We start from the raw sequence: 15,418 nt of genomic DNA on the forward strand, positions 1-15,418 counted from the left end.
GAGATATTAACAATTGTACCTTACTCATCCTGTCTGAGACTGAGGGGCCTGGAGCTCCTGTCCGTACATTTTGTTGTAAACGGGAGATTCGATTGTAAATGTTCTGTCCTTTGTTGTATATTATTGTTTAATATATTATGGATCAAATTATAGTAATAAAATATACTGTACTGTATATTCACGGAATGACTTCTAGAAGTTATTGTGGTTGTCACTGATCTATGGGAGTTCATCCAGTTATTATACTCTGGTCAGCTTGTCCCTTACTGTAAGTGGTACCTCCTTTGCCTGATGCATTCTCCTGACATGTTGGGCAATTTGCTGCTTTAAAATTAACGTCAGAAACTAGACAGGTTGCCATGCATCCTGGATTGCTTATTTCAATCGCAGCAAGGTTGAAGCCTTTGTGTTGTTCAAATTTGCCATCAGCTTTTTCTTGAAACTTAAAATCTGTGACAGTGATATTTTGAAGGAATGAGTCTTTGGGGAACCGTGAGATTGTTCAGACATTATTAGGAATGGGGTATCATTGAAATGATTATGTGCTTCATTGCCCTTGTACGGTAGGTGAATATCCAATATACAGTTGAGGATGGGTTTCCATGGTCCTGGACCTCCTCCCCATTGATAGTATAAAGAAGATGGCATAAGATGGCATGTCCCAAATAGAGAGGATCCTTAAAGAGTTGATGTGACCTTTTTGAGGAACTACTTCTTGATGGTGGGAGGGATGTTCCTGTGATGGGACTGACTGAGTCTATAACCTTCTTCAATCTGTGCTTTGGAACCTTCATACTAGGTGATGATTCAACCAGTTAGATTTATCTCTGCTCTACATCTTAGAAATTTGCAAGAATCTTTGTTGACATACAAAGAATCTCTGTTGTCTCAAACTCCTACAGAAGTAGAGACTCTAGTGTGTCTTATTCATGATTACCTCAGTGTGTTGGGCCCAAGGTAGATCCTCCAAGATGTTGATGCCGAGGACTTAAAACTGTCACCTTTTCCACCACTGACTCCTCTATCAGGACTGGTGTGTGTTCTCCTGACTTTCCCTTCCTGAAGTTAACAATCACTTCCTTGGTCTGTTGACGTTGAGTGCGAGGATGTTTTTGCAACATCACTAAACCAGGTGATCCATCATCTTTTTTTAAATTATTTGAACTATTTTCCCTATTTAAAGTTAGTGCAAACAGCTTTTGATAAAACAATCCATCAGCAGAGCTTTTCCTACCACCAGCTGTGTGGTCTGGCTCCTGGTCATGGAATGACTGAGCTGGAAGATCTTAGGACTCAAAAGATTAGTGCAGCCATAGGTTGGGGTAAGGCAAATGCTGTGTGAGACAATGCCGTGGTTTGCATGGGATGTAATCCACTAATGCTTCAGGCTGTGAATAGATGAAACAACTTATATGGTGCAGACAAAAATGGGACAGAATGGCAGAACAAATGAAATACTGATAGAGTGGAAGCCAGTAGAAACTAGAGAATAAAAAGAGTGAAAGCTGAAGGAAAAAGATGGTGCTGGTTAAACAAACAGAGTAATAAAAGAAAATTGAATGTAGGCACAGAAATTCTGAAGATGCTGGAAATCTAGAGGAATGCACACTAAATGATGGAGGAACTCAGCAGGTCAGACAACATCCATGGAGAGAAATGAACAGTCAGTGTTTAAGGTTGAGAACTGTCATCAGTCTTGACTCTTCATAGATGCTGCCCAACTTACTGTTCATAGGCGTTCATCCAGCATTTATGTGTGTTAAGTCTGAACATACAACAGCAATGTGGAAGGGATTCTGGAAATTTGGATTAAACATGCTGGAAATTCTGAGTACGGAAATTGTTGGCTGCATTGCTGAGTCAGGAAGACCCAATATTGAAGTAAGTGTCTCCTCCGTGGTTGGTGGGGATTTGCTCGTTTAAGGAGCAGAGCTTCTGTTTAGTTGATGACGTCATGGCGCTGGTCGAGTTTAAATCTAGCATATACTCTCTCCAGTTCACCCTGGACCAGGTGGTCGAGGTGCCATAGTAACAGTAAACGGTAGGGGTGTGCTGCAGTAAAGTGGGCCCCTGTGCACACTTTAGATGAGTAATTGCCACTGTGTGTATGTTTAGTGTCTGTTTTTTCCTGCCACTTCAGGTTCTCCGTTTAGATAAGTATCTGTAGATGAGTTTAGCTTTGAAGGGTTTACTGAATATTTAATGTCTGTCTTGTCTTATAAATAAATAGTAAACCTATTTGTCAGTAGTGGGTCTCTTCTGTCCTCACTTACCGAACACGTGAACTTGACTTCACACAATTGGCACAGTAAAGCAGGGTTTGTTCATTGAACAGAAGATGAATATCTTTAAAAGGAAAAATAAGAGAGGGAACCACCCTCCACCCCACCTCTGTGTGAGGAATGTCGAGCTCTGGGGTGGATTGACAACAGTGCTGGAAGTCCTGCCAACTTACTGCTGGACTATGACCTGTAGACTGGTCAAAAAGTTTTACTCCCGTGGGGTGAAAATGAGACATCACATCATGTCTGTACTAAATGAGGGATCCTTAAGAGGATAAGGAGCTAGAGGGGTGCTTCCTGGATATTGGAAGCCACAGTATGAGACAATTTCATAGAGGAGATGAGTTACCATGGATTGGGGAGCTGCAACATCAGCATAGACTTTGGCTAAAGAGCTAGAGGATAAGAGTACAGAGAGGTCTGGTTGGCTAGTAAAGTTGCAGCAGTTAAAGGCTACCTGCAGGGCTAACTGGCAACTGAACCCCATTAAGGGCCAATATTGTGGGGAGGCGACCCATACACATGGATGAGGGATGGGGGCGTTTGGTTAGAAATTGAGAATGGGGATGAGAGTTTAAAAGAGACCATCGGGGTTCCTCCTCTAAGTGTATGCCCTTCGCCGCCCCTATACAGCTGCACCAACGCAACCCAGACCAGTAGCCACATGGTCCCAGACCCAGAAAAGAGGCCACTGGCCCATATTGGCCACCGGCCTCCATGGAACAAGGTGAGGAAGAACAGCAACCTGGGGGAGAGGAACAGCATGAGGGAGAGGGTCGTGGGGAGGATAACTCTGTCAGCCTCACTGAGACAACTAGCAGCAAGGACTTCTTCACTAAGGAACTGGCAGAGTTGGGAGACAAGTATAGCCGGGGAGCCTCTGAGGATTTGGGATGTGGACTTGCTGGAGTGAGTTTATCCAACAGGGAGCAAGGTGGCTTGGGGGTAGTCTACCATCTCACCATGTAACTAACAACGTCCTGAGAGTGCCACCTGCTTCCCAAGAGGGTGAGGAATTGCTATGGGGCAGAATGATAGTGGCAGTAAAGATCAGATAGTCCTCACTCTTCGAGTGGGATTTGCAGTGGAACATAGTGGAAGAAAAGACCAGAGCCCTTTACCAATAGGCTCTGGACACTGTGATCCCACTGGAGCGTCATAGCTTAACCTTGACCATGATGGGGTACTTAGTTAAAGCAGCAGCTCACGGTCTAAAGGGAGTGGTGGTGCCCTTATTGGGACTAGTGGTAAGGGGTACTGTAGATGCCACTATGAGATTACTGGAGGGATGAGAGTACATGGGGGAATGTCCACATACCTGGGTGCTCAAATTAGACAAGCAGCCTGGGGGGTGGAGGACCCTGCGTAACCCACAAGGAAATGTTTTTGGTGTTACTCAGTGTCAAAGTCCCTAAGGAGCAGATAACTGTGGTTCCCACTCCCGCCCTCTACACTATGATGAGGGAGTTCTACTGGAGAAGAGAGGCAAAGAGACCTTTAAGGGAGAAGGGTCAATGTGCAAGCCCTCCCCCAATGAGGGCTCCTTCTGCCCTCCCAAGAATCCCTTGCATTCCATCCAGAGTTCTTTACATCCCTTACTGGAACACCATTGGATCATCAGTGGCAGCAGGTGTTGAGTAAATGGGTGGTGAGGTCCCACAAGCCTACTCGGACAATAGGTCACATGTTGCAGGGGTCAAAGTCCAGCAGTGGGCTGTGGAGTCCAGCATTCTGTGGGTGTTCCACATCCCCTACTACTCATAGGCCGGGGGTCTGATCGAGTGAATGAACAGGCTGTTGAAACAGCAGATCAAGCTTTCAACCCCCACCGCACCAGGAGCAGCTGAGTGTGCTGTAGCAGACGGTGGATAACCTGAATTCTCAGCCAGTGGGCCTAGGAGAGTTCCCGATGTCCTGGCTCTTGGCGGTGTCAAATCCTCCAAAGATAGGAGAGGTGGATTTGCAGGAGGAAGCAGAGAAGGTGTAGGTGTATCAACCACTGAGACACCCAAGGTAGGGGGAGATTGTGGCAGGCAAACCAAGGAATATGAGATAGGTGGCATTACCATTGGAAAGGGGGATAGTCTGCCCAGGTACCCAGCAACTAACCAGGAGGGAGGAAGTTTTTTTGTCTCTTTACACTACAGAATGGCAAAGCAGTAAATGTTGACAGGGGTGGTGGGTGTGACATCCTAAAGCAAATTTCTATGATGGCATACAAGTGTGCAATCCACAACAATGTTTCACACTGTTGAGTCTGCATGCGGGTTCCATTCCACACCGCAGAAAGGGTGCTGCTGATACCGATACCCTTTAATGAAGTAGAACAAGACTTTTTAATGAAGAAGATCAGAACTGTAGGAGAACCTTGTCTAGACTCGTAGGTTCTGGTATTCTGCTTTGGGGAAATTGGGAGGGCATAGTCCCTTCCAGCCAACCTCACCCCATATTATGGGAATGGCCTTAAAGAACTTGAATCTCAGTAGCTCCCAGTGGAGTCAGTGTTTTCAGGACTGGTACTTGCTGACATATGATTTCTCAGAGAGGTGATCCCTTGGCCAACAGGGATGGTGCAGGTGGTACAATGAGCTCAGGCCCAAACAGTCAGTGGGGCACAACGAGTGTAAGGGGAAGCAATATCTTGGGATGACTGTGTCGACACTGATTGATACTCTGAAGATGGGCACTCCCTGAACACTAAATTTTACGTACTGGATATGCGCTGCCCAGGCCTACCCCTGGCTGCCTGCAGGATGGCACAGCTATCCTGCAGTGGTTCCATACATATACCGCCTTAACTACCCGCCCATGAGGGGTGACGCAGTAAAGGGCATATCACCGAGGCAGAAAAGTTCTGGATGATAGCCTGGCCCCTGTATGGTACAGCTGCTAGGCTGTCCTGGGAACAAATAAACATGGCATCTGTGATGGGCAATGAGACGGGCACAGTGTTCAGGCATACAGAGGTTGCACTAACCAGAGTGTCAGCTGAGATGGTGGCTATTCGAATGGTTACATGCAGAATTGGATGGCCTTAGAGTACCTGGAGAAAGGTGGCATCTGTGTCGTGATTGGTCAGAAGTGCTGCACCTACGTCCCCAATGAGTCTGGGAACATTCCTCACCCGGCTGATCACACCCAACAGTCAGTAAATAAGATCAGGAAAGTAGTGGTTCAGCTCCATAACTACTACATCCCAGGGGAAAGGTGGTTGTCTTCTGGAGCGTTTGAGGCTGGTGGACTACTGTAATACATCGGGTAGCAACTGGTGAGCTGATAATTCTGGGGATTATTGTGTTATGCTTTGTATGCAGTATAGCGGAGCATCCATGGGGGATTATACTAGTCTGCGGGCCGAGCGTCATGGCGTTGTGTCTTTTGAGGGGTGATACATTGAAGTGTCTACTTTACGTGCTCATCAAAAGCCACTTATCCCTGGGAGGTGGAGATTGGCCCATGTCAGGAGCACTCTAGCACCCTCCCGCTAGCTTCTATTTAGCTGATGATGTCACAGCGCCAGTGGAGTTTAAATCTAGCATACAGTAACCACACAGTCCCTTTTCACTCTCTGGGTTACCATGGACCAGGTAGTCGGGGGTGCCAAAGAAATGGTAAACAGTGGGGGGTGTGCAGTAAAGAGGGCACACTTTAGTTAATTATTAGACACTGTGTTTCATTTATGACGTCATAGTGCTGGTAGAGTTTAAATCTAACATACATGCTCTCTGGGTCACCATGGACCAGGTAGTCGAAGGTGCCATAGTAACAGTAAATGGTAGGGGTGTGCTGCAGCAAAGTGGGTCTGGGTGCACACTTTAGATAAGCATTTGCCACTGCGTGTATGTTTAGTGTCTGTTTTGTCCTGCCACTTCAGGTGCTCAGTTTAGATAAATATCAATAACTGAGTTTAGCTTGAAGGGTTTACTGAATGCTCAGTGTCTGTCTTGTCTTTTAAATGGTTAATTTACTGCTGGCAGTGAGCCTCTTCTGTCCCCACTCACCGAATCCGTGAACCTGATTTCATGCAACACCAAGTGAGAAGATATTATGTTGTTCCTCAGACTTACACTCGAGATATGAGGTCAGAGGGTGAGCAAGACAGGAAATGAAGTGACGGGAAATCTGGCTTTGCACTGGGATAATGATCCCTTCATTGATCTGTGAGCTTCAGAGCAGAACAAGTCCTGAGAAGAGATTGCATTGACTGGAAAAAAGGATCATTAAGCATCATGGATCATCAAGACCAACTTTGTCTGTCATATATGTAATGCCCTGGGAAAGGTTTCACTGCTAATGTAATAGTTTCTCTGTAGCAGCAGTGTTTGGGTCATGGCTAGAGATAATGGAGGCTTTGGAATGTGCACCATCCAATGAAGGGAGTCCTTTTTCTTATTGAGTGCCTGAGAACGAGGAGATCTGGGTCTTTTGTTCAGCGGAAGATGAAAAGAGAAGATGCCTGAAAGGAGTGGACTTGGAGGGGAGTCGATGAAGCCTGGGGAAAATCAATGGAGGACCACCAGAAGGGAAACGGTGAGCTCCAAACTGCACATTAGACTGTTCCATTAAAATGGGCCCTTTTCCTTTACTAACCCTCCAGTCAAATTACGAATTATAAAGCTAAATCATTTAATTGCATATAGTGTACTGTCTGTTATTTCATAGTACTGGTTTGTAACAGGGTAACACATCACACAGCATCCTCACAAACAAGCAGTTTTGCACCTCAGATTTCACGCGTTTGGCGGAACCAGAGACTGCCTTCCCCAGACTCATTGCTGGCCAAACCTAAGGGTTACATATACACTTACAAGTACTAGGAGTTTGCTCTTCGCTGTTGGCTTTTAGTTTGACATACAACAAAAAATAACATTTATCAATTATAAAATATAAAGAACTATATGAAATATAAACAGAAGTTAAAATAAAAATATGTAGTAAAATGTGCACAAATACCAGCATGTATTTGCAACATAAACACCATTATAAAAAGTGGTTTAAGGAGTTTACAGTGTAGTGCAGTGACTGAGGTACTAGATAGAGGGGGATGGGGGATAAGTAGAATGTTTGGACAAGTGCAGGCAAAATGCTGCTCTGGGTAGAAGGACTGTGTGGTGTCTGGATGATGGTTAGGAGACAGAGATTGGCTGTTGTATGAAAAGGGACTGCAGATGATCTATCTGTGCAGTCCTTTGGGGAATATCACTCCATGCCTTCCATCTACCCAACAAACACTGCTCCCCTTGACTCTGTGATCCTGTCCTTACTCAGGATCTTTCTACTCCTTTCATTCTGATGACAGGCTTGCTTTAGCCACTTCATCAAGCACTCTTCGAAAGTTCAAGGACAGCGCTTTGAACTGATTGTTTGATGAAACATCTCAATCATTGATCAAAGGTAATTTGTCTGTCATAATTAATGCTGGGTTTACTTTACTCATCCATCTGAATGATTAATAATTTTGGGTACACTAAGTGATGGAGGAACTCAGCAGGTCAGGTAGCATCCATACAGATGTTTGCTTGGAAAGCACTGTTTTGGCAAGCCCAGGAAAAGCTTCCCATGTGTCTGTTAAATACAAAAGAGATGTCCTGTGTTGTCTTGGATACAGAAAATGTATGAGCTGTTTGAATGGGATTCACTGAATTAAAATAATGCAGCAATATTGTTGAGGAGAGAAACAGTTCACTTCATGAAGATATAGAAGCATGTGGTAAAACTTAGCCATTGCAGAGACCAATCAAAAGACAATTTCCCAAAGGTTGCTGGAACCTGGAACTGCCTTGCTTAGAAGACTGGAGTTGATGGAGCAACTTAAGGCTTTATGAAGGGGGCAGATGGATTTCTGTGACATTGTTACCTAAAGGTTTCAGGGTCACATAATTAAATGGCACAGATCAGCCACAATACTACTGAATAGTCAAGGCCCATTCAGAATCAAGTTTATTATCACTGAAATTGCTGTGAAATGTGTTGGTTTGCAACAGCAGTATGTGCAACACATAAAAAATCTATGTTACAATAAAAAATATTTTAAGAATAAGTACTGCAAAAAGAGAGCTAAGTGTTCATAGGTTCATGGTCTCTTCAAAAATCTGATAGCAGAGGGAAAGAAACTATTCCTAAAATGTTGAGTGTGTACCTTCAGGCTCTTGCACCTCCTCCCTATGGTGCCAATGAGAGGAGGACATGTTGTGGATGCTGAGGGTATTAATGATGGATGTTGCCTCCTTGAGGCATTGCCTTTTGAAGATAACCTCAATGGTGGGAAAGCTAGAATCCATGAAGGAGCTTGCTGAGCTTACAACCCTGTGCAGCTTTTTCTGGTCCTGTGCATTGGCGCCTCCATATCAGATGATAATGCATCAGAATGTCAGAATGCTTTCCACGGTGCATCTGTAGAAATTTGCAAGAGTCTTTGGTGACGTACCAAATCTTCCCAGACTCCTAATGAAATGTAGTCACTGGTGTGCCTTCTTCATAATTGCATCAATGTGTTGAGCTCAGAATAGATCTTCAGATAATTTGAGACTTTGGAGCTAGAAACTGCTCACCCTTTCCACGGATGGCTCCTCAATGAGAACTGGTACGTCTTCTCCCAAATTTGCCTTCCTGAAAACCACAATCAGTTCCTTGGCCTTACCAACATTGAATGCAAGATTGTTGTTATGACACCACTTAACCAGCCAAAATCTCCCTTCTGTATGGCTGCTCATCACCATCTGAGATTCTGCCAACAACAGTTATGACATTGTCAAATTTATAGGTGGTGTTCTGGTGTTATTGCAGATCAAATTCACCTTTTAAAAATGTATAGAGTGTAAGGATGATGCTGCCAATGCCAATCTTGACATTCCATTCCATTTGGAAGAAGAGTTTGCAGATCCTCATATAGCTACAATATCGACTGAAACTTCGCTTCAATCAGCAACGTGATGAGGAAAAACCAGCCACAGCTATTGAATTTTGTCATGAAAATGATTAACTCAAATGCACTGCACAGCAAAAACTTCTCACAAGGTAACTGGATTCAAATCTTCCTACTTCTAAAACAAATTGCAATTCACTAACATTGAAAAGATGACAACCTAGTTCTTGTTCAAAATACAATTTTTGTGCTGATGTTGACATCTGCTATAGGCAGCCATTTTTCTCTAAACTAATTATTTTGACATTCTCACTTTTGCTCTCTACTCACTCCCCACAAACAGCACGCAGCCCAGGAGGTATAAAACCTGACTATAGGTTCAGCAACACTGTCAACAATTCCTCATCCAAAACAAATCCCTCAGAAAAGCACCAATGCTTGGAGTGTTCAATAGTTTCTGTTATTGGGAGCATGTTGCAGAGAAAGCTTTGAAATGGGGCTCAGAGTTTTTTCAGACTCTCCTCTGCTGTAAATGCTGCAACAAACTGAATTTATTGTATGAGCAAATGGGCAATCTGCACATCACAGTGAGGGTCAATCCATGACCATGGGCCAAACTGTCCCAAGGACCCGTGAGTCAAATATCTGAGCAGTAACACTGTTGTAAGTGTGACTACATGGCCGTGAGCATGTAAGGTGCTTCCCACACTATTAATTGATTTGGCACAAGGTGACTTAAACAAAATAACACATTCTGATATAACTTTCTCAGAGATCACACTGGGGCTTTGCAATATCTTGTTCTTGGAATCTCGTTTGCCTGTTTCAGAGTGAATGCTTCAGTTCCTGGGTACTGGATTAGTCCTAATCCTTGCCATCAATTTAACTGCACGTTTGATCACTTACATATGCGCAAACTGTGACGATGCATACTTCAGAGTGAACTGGGGAATGTATCCCACACAAAATTGGCCAGCATATAAAGAGGCCGTCTGTTCACGGGCTACCCACAAACCATCTTGAACATGATCCCACTGCTCCCAGTGAATGACTAATCTGTTACACCCGCACACAGCACAGTGGATCACCTGAATGGTCAGCTCTGCTCAGTAATGCTCAACTGCATGAAATCATCAGCATGTGTTTACAGAGCAGATTAACCAAACACTGCCTGTTTCACCCACTGAAAATGAATGAGTTAAGGTTAACGTTATTGGAACGATGCCTGGGAAATCTTGGCAGGGCTGAGAGATGTGCAGCACACCACAAGATAACCTGTGCAGCTGATGTTTCTGAATGCCCTTTCGTCAGCACCTTGGAAAAGGTGGAGCACTTCAGTTCTGTGTCCATCTCCAATATCACGCTTAAAGTTACCTGCTCGTAGGTGACCAAGTAAGTGTTGGATTGGTGATGTCAAGAAACAGTCTTATGAACAATAAACCTATTGAACTAGCCACTTTTCAATGGCTCCAGTAACATCCTGTGTTAGGTGCAGCTGGCACCAAGGAATTGATCTACCAGAGTAGGAGAAATGATGTTAAAATCACAAAAAAAGGGATAGGATGGCACGTTAAGAATGATAAGAAACTGCAGTTAGGAAATTTGTGATTCTGATTCTAATTTAATAGGAACTGAATAGAATGGCTCAGGGTTTTGTTGTGGTCAATTGAGATGATCAGCTCCTAAAAATGAACAGCAGGTTGTGAGGTTTATTGATTTAAACTTGTCACCAAGAGAGTGAGAGTGAAGTGAAAACAGAAAATGCTGGAAAGAAGTTAGTAGCTCTGGCATCAACCATAGAGAAATGTTCCTGTGGACTGGTCTTCAATCTGCAACATCAGCTGCTTCTCTGCTTCTCTCTCTCTCTCCCCCCCCCCCCACTCTCTCTCTCTCTCCCCCCCTCTCTCCCCCTCTCTCTCTCCTCCCCCTCTCTCTCCCCCTCTCTCTCCCACCTCTCTCTCTCTCTCTCTCTCTCTCTTCCCCCCCCCCCCTCTCTCTCTCTCTCTCTCTCTCCCACCTCTCTCTCTCTCTCTCTCTCTCTCCTCCATTCCCCCAAAGGCATACAGACTTTCTTTTGAGTCAGAGAATCATAGAACATTACAGCACAGAAACAGGCCCTTTGACCCATCTAGTCTCTGCCAAACCTTTTAAAACTACCAATTCCCATTGACCTGCGCCTGTTAAACAGCCTGATCTTTCTATTTCTGGCCTCACTTGCATGTGGCATGGATAGCAATCCTGAGATCACAACCTTGGAGGCCCTGACCTTTAACTTAGCACCTAACTCCGTGAACATTGCAGAACATTGTTACTCTTCCTACGTAACTCGTGAATACCTAAACAGACCACGACCTCTGCTGCTGAGGACTTGATCTGAGATCCTGGCACCCAAGAGGCTGCGTACTATCCAGGAACTTTGTTCTTGTCCACAGAACCTTCTTTCTGTTCCCCAAACTAATAATTTGCCTCTTGTCCCTCCTTCCCTTCTGGGTCACAGAGTCAGACTCAGTGCCAAGGACATGACTGCTGTGACTTTCCTGTGCTAGGTCATTCTCCACCCCCACCCCCCCCCCCAACAGTATCCAAAGTGTACCTGTTGTTGAGGGAGTTGGCCACAGGGGTACTTTGCATTGACTTCTGAACACCTTTCCCCTTCCTGATTCACCTATTTCCCCAGTTTCTGCACCTTGAGTGTAACTACCTCTCTATATATCCTATTTATCACACACTCAGCCTCTCTAGAGTTCATCCAGTTCCAGCTCCAAATCCTCAATGCGAAGTGTTAGAAGCTGCAGCTGGATGCACTTCTCACAGGTGAAGTCGTCAGGGACACTGGCGGTCTCCCCGCTTTCCCACATCCTGCAAGAGGAACATTCAACTGTTCTGTCTGGCATCCCTACTGCTCTAACTGTGTAAATATAAAAAAGCCGACAGCTTTTTCGTCTTCTCTCACATAAGCCTCTCCTCACTGAAGCCTCAAATAACCACTCTAACACTGTACACTTCAACAATGGCCACTCCGCTTGCAACTGCCTTATTTTAATTTGTTCTTGCCAATCAATTGTGTTTGCTGATTCAATACACAGAACCACCGCAGATCAATGCCTTATGTACTCAATTGGCGAACCTGAGTGAGGTACATCTTCTCACCTTTCAATTGCCGATTAGCCACCCAAATCTTATTTCAGATTTGCAGTGCCTGCAGCTATTGGGGAGCCATGGTAGCGTAGGAGCAAGTGCATGCTATTACAGCTTGGTACATCGCAGTTCGTAGTTCAATCCCAGCATCCTCAGTAAGGAGACTCGGTATGTCCTTCCTGTGGAATGTGTAGATTTTCTCCGGGTGTTCTGGTTTCCTCCCACTGTCCCTATCTCCTTCAACATGCCTTAATTCCAATCGTTAGATTCCCAGTTGCTGCTAGTTCACTTAATTACAGCACACCTGGTTTCCATCAGAGACTGCAGGATAGGCGAGTTACCAGTTTGTTGGTTGATTCCCATGCATTAACTTCATTTCCCGACCACTCAGAACCGTTAATTCTAAGTTCAGCTCTAGTTTCCAGTCTTTCCATAAAAACCCCGTCTCCGTGTCAAGACTCTATATCAGAGCTCTGTGTCAAGATTCCTCCTGGTTATGTGTTCCACGTTCACGACTGTGCAAGCACCTCTCAACCCCATTTCTGCGTCTGTGTCCAGCCCTCGGGCTCACCCCCAGTCGCTCCGTGTAACACCCACAATGTACCGAGTAGGTTAATTGGTTATTGTAGACTGTCCCACGATTAGATTTGGGTTAAATGGGGTTGTCTGGGTTGCTGGGCAGCATGGCTCAGGGGTCCAGAAGGGCCTATTCTACATTGTATCTCTAAATAAAATAAAATAAAGTATTTTAGTTTTCACCTTGTGTGAACTGAGGGCTGAAGACTCTTCATGTGGAGCAGCTAGAAATATCCTTGTCCTTCAACCTGGACACATTAAAGGAAGGTTATAAAAGCAATATGAAATAATTCTAATAATGATTAGACCAGCTGACAGTGTTCTACCCTGTTATCTCTTGTCCCACCCCTTCTCTGCAACATTTTACACTGACTAGATTCCTCCTTTATTTCCAGCCTGGATGAAGGGACTGAAACCAAAACGTTGCCTGTCTGCCTCCCACCATAGATGCTGCCTGACCTGCAGAGTTTCTCTAACGCCTTTGTGTGTTACTCCAGATTTCTACCATCTGCAGTTTCTAGTATCTGCTGAATTAGAACATACAGTGAGACATTACAACACACTACAGGCCTTTTGGCCCATGAAACTGTGCTGAACTTCAAACCTACTCTAATATCAATCTGCCCTCCCACATTGTCCTCCATTTTTCTTTCATCCATGTACCTATGGGCCTTTTAAATGTCCCTGATGTATCTGCCTCTACTCCACTCCAGGCAGCCTATTCCATAGACCTCTGTGTATAAAACTTACTTTGGACATCCACTTTTAATTTCATTCAATCACCTTTAAATTATTTCACCTTGTGTTAGTAATTTCTACCCTGAGAAAGGGTCTCTGGCTGTCTACTTGACCTATGCCTCTTCCCATCTACACCTCTGTCAAGTCGCCTCTCATCCTCCTTCACTCTAACCTATCCTCATAAGCCCTGCTCTGCAATGCAAGCAGCATTCTGGTAAATCTGCCCTGTACCCTCTCTACAGCATCCACATCATCCCTATATTTTCCAAGATGGCGCTGAACTGTGACCTCTGTTGAGCTGCTGCTCAGAATTAGTTGTTTGTAATTGTATAATTGTTTAAATTTTAATCACTTTTAGACCTGTAAGGATGGTTTGGGGAGAAAGGGAGATAGGGGTCAGGTTAGGATTTAGGGACAAGTATGTGTGGGAATTAGAGCTTAGGCCGGAGTCTAAGTTTCTTCTCGGTGTTATAAGACCAGCAACATAGACATGGGACATCCATGGTCGGAGGTCCAATGTCTGATATTGCTCCTGAACAGAGTGGATGAGGACACCACCAGCTAGCAATGATCCAGAGTTGGAGTTTCACGTGAGGAGGAGGAATAAGTTCTGATTATTCCTCTTGATTTGTGAATCATTGAGACTGGTATTCAAGGCCTGAGGCTTGGGTTCTGTTATCAATGAGTATGGAATTTGAGGCCAGTTGTTCTGTGATTGGTGTGTCCTGGGATCGATGACAAGGATCGGGGACTGAGGATGAATTGGTAGTCCAGAAATCAAGGCCCATGGGCTTGAAACAAGTCTGCAGGTCTCTGTGAGTTCACTGGAGAGGTCGAAGTTCAATGTTTCTCCTGAGGTTAAAGAATTGTCTATGTGTGAGGGCGTGAGGGAGCGACAGGGCTTAATTTTGCTGTTCTCCTTCATTGCTTGTTGAGCTCAATGTTTCTCTGCCGAGCATTGTGGGCACGCTATGTTACACTGGAATGTGTGGTGACTTTTATGGGCTGCCCCAGCACAGCCTCGACTGTGTTGGTTGCTAACACTAATGACGCATTTCACTGTATGCTTTGATGGATATGCAACAAATAAACTTGAATCTATTTGGAACCTATTTCAATCTGTAATGAGGCAACCAGAATTGAACACAATATTCCAAATGTGGTCTAACCAGGGTTATATAGTAGTGCAGCTTAACCTTGAGGCAATTGCATGATAATGGAGACCAACACACCGTACGCCTTCTTAACAACACTATTAATATTTATGGCAACATTAAGGGACCAATAATGGACATTGAACCAAAGATCCCTCTATTCCTTTGCATTTTTAGGAATCCTGCCACTAACCCCGTATTCTGCCTTCAAATTCAACTTTCCAAATGGAAATGCTTCACAATGAAATGTATCCTTGTGGATGCCAAATCTGACTGGAGATATTCCTGAAGAAGTCAGCAAATGAACTATCTGATCTGCCCACAAAGTTTTTTTTAACCTCCATCACTAATGTCATCAATATCATACAGAAATGATCATAGAAAATGAAATAATACAAGACTTCTCTAAACAAACTGGGGATTTATCTCTCAGGTTCATTGCAGCAGTCTCTTGGGAATTCCAAAACATTCCTGGAAAATTGGAAATGCCCTGCAGTAAATCACCACTGAGTTGAGTTTACCTACAGGTGACTTCATATACATTTGAGAAGATTGTTTCTTCTCCTCTGTAACTTTATAATTTCAGATACATTTTTTGTCTAGTAGGAGAATTAAGGGTTATAGGGAAAAGGCAGGTAGGTGGGGATGAGTCTATGATCTTATGA

This window comes from Hypanus sabinus, chromosome 4 (assembly GCF_030144855.1).
Source record: "Hypanus sabinus isolate sHypSab1 chromosome 4, sHypSab1.hap1, whole genome shotgun sequence".
Taxonomy (NCBI): Eukaryota; Metazoa; Chordata; class Chondrichthyes; order Myliobatiformes; family Dasyatidae; genus Hypanus; species Hypanus sabinus.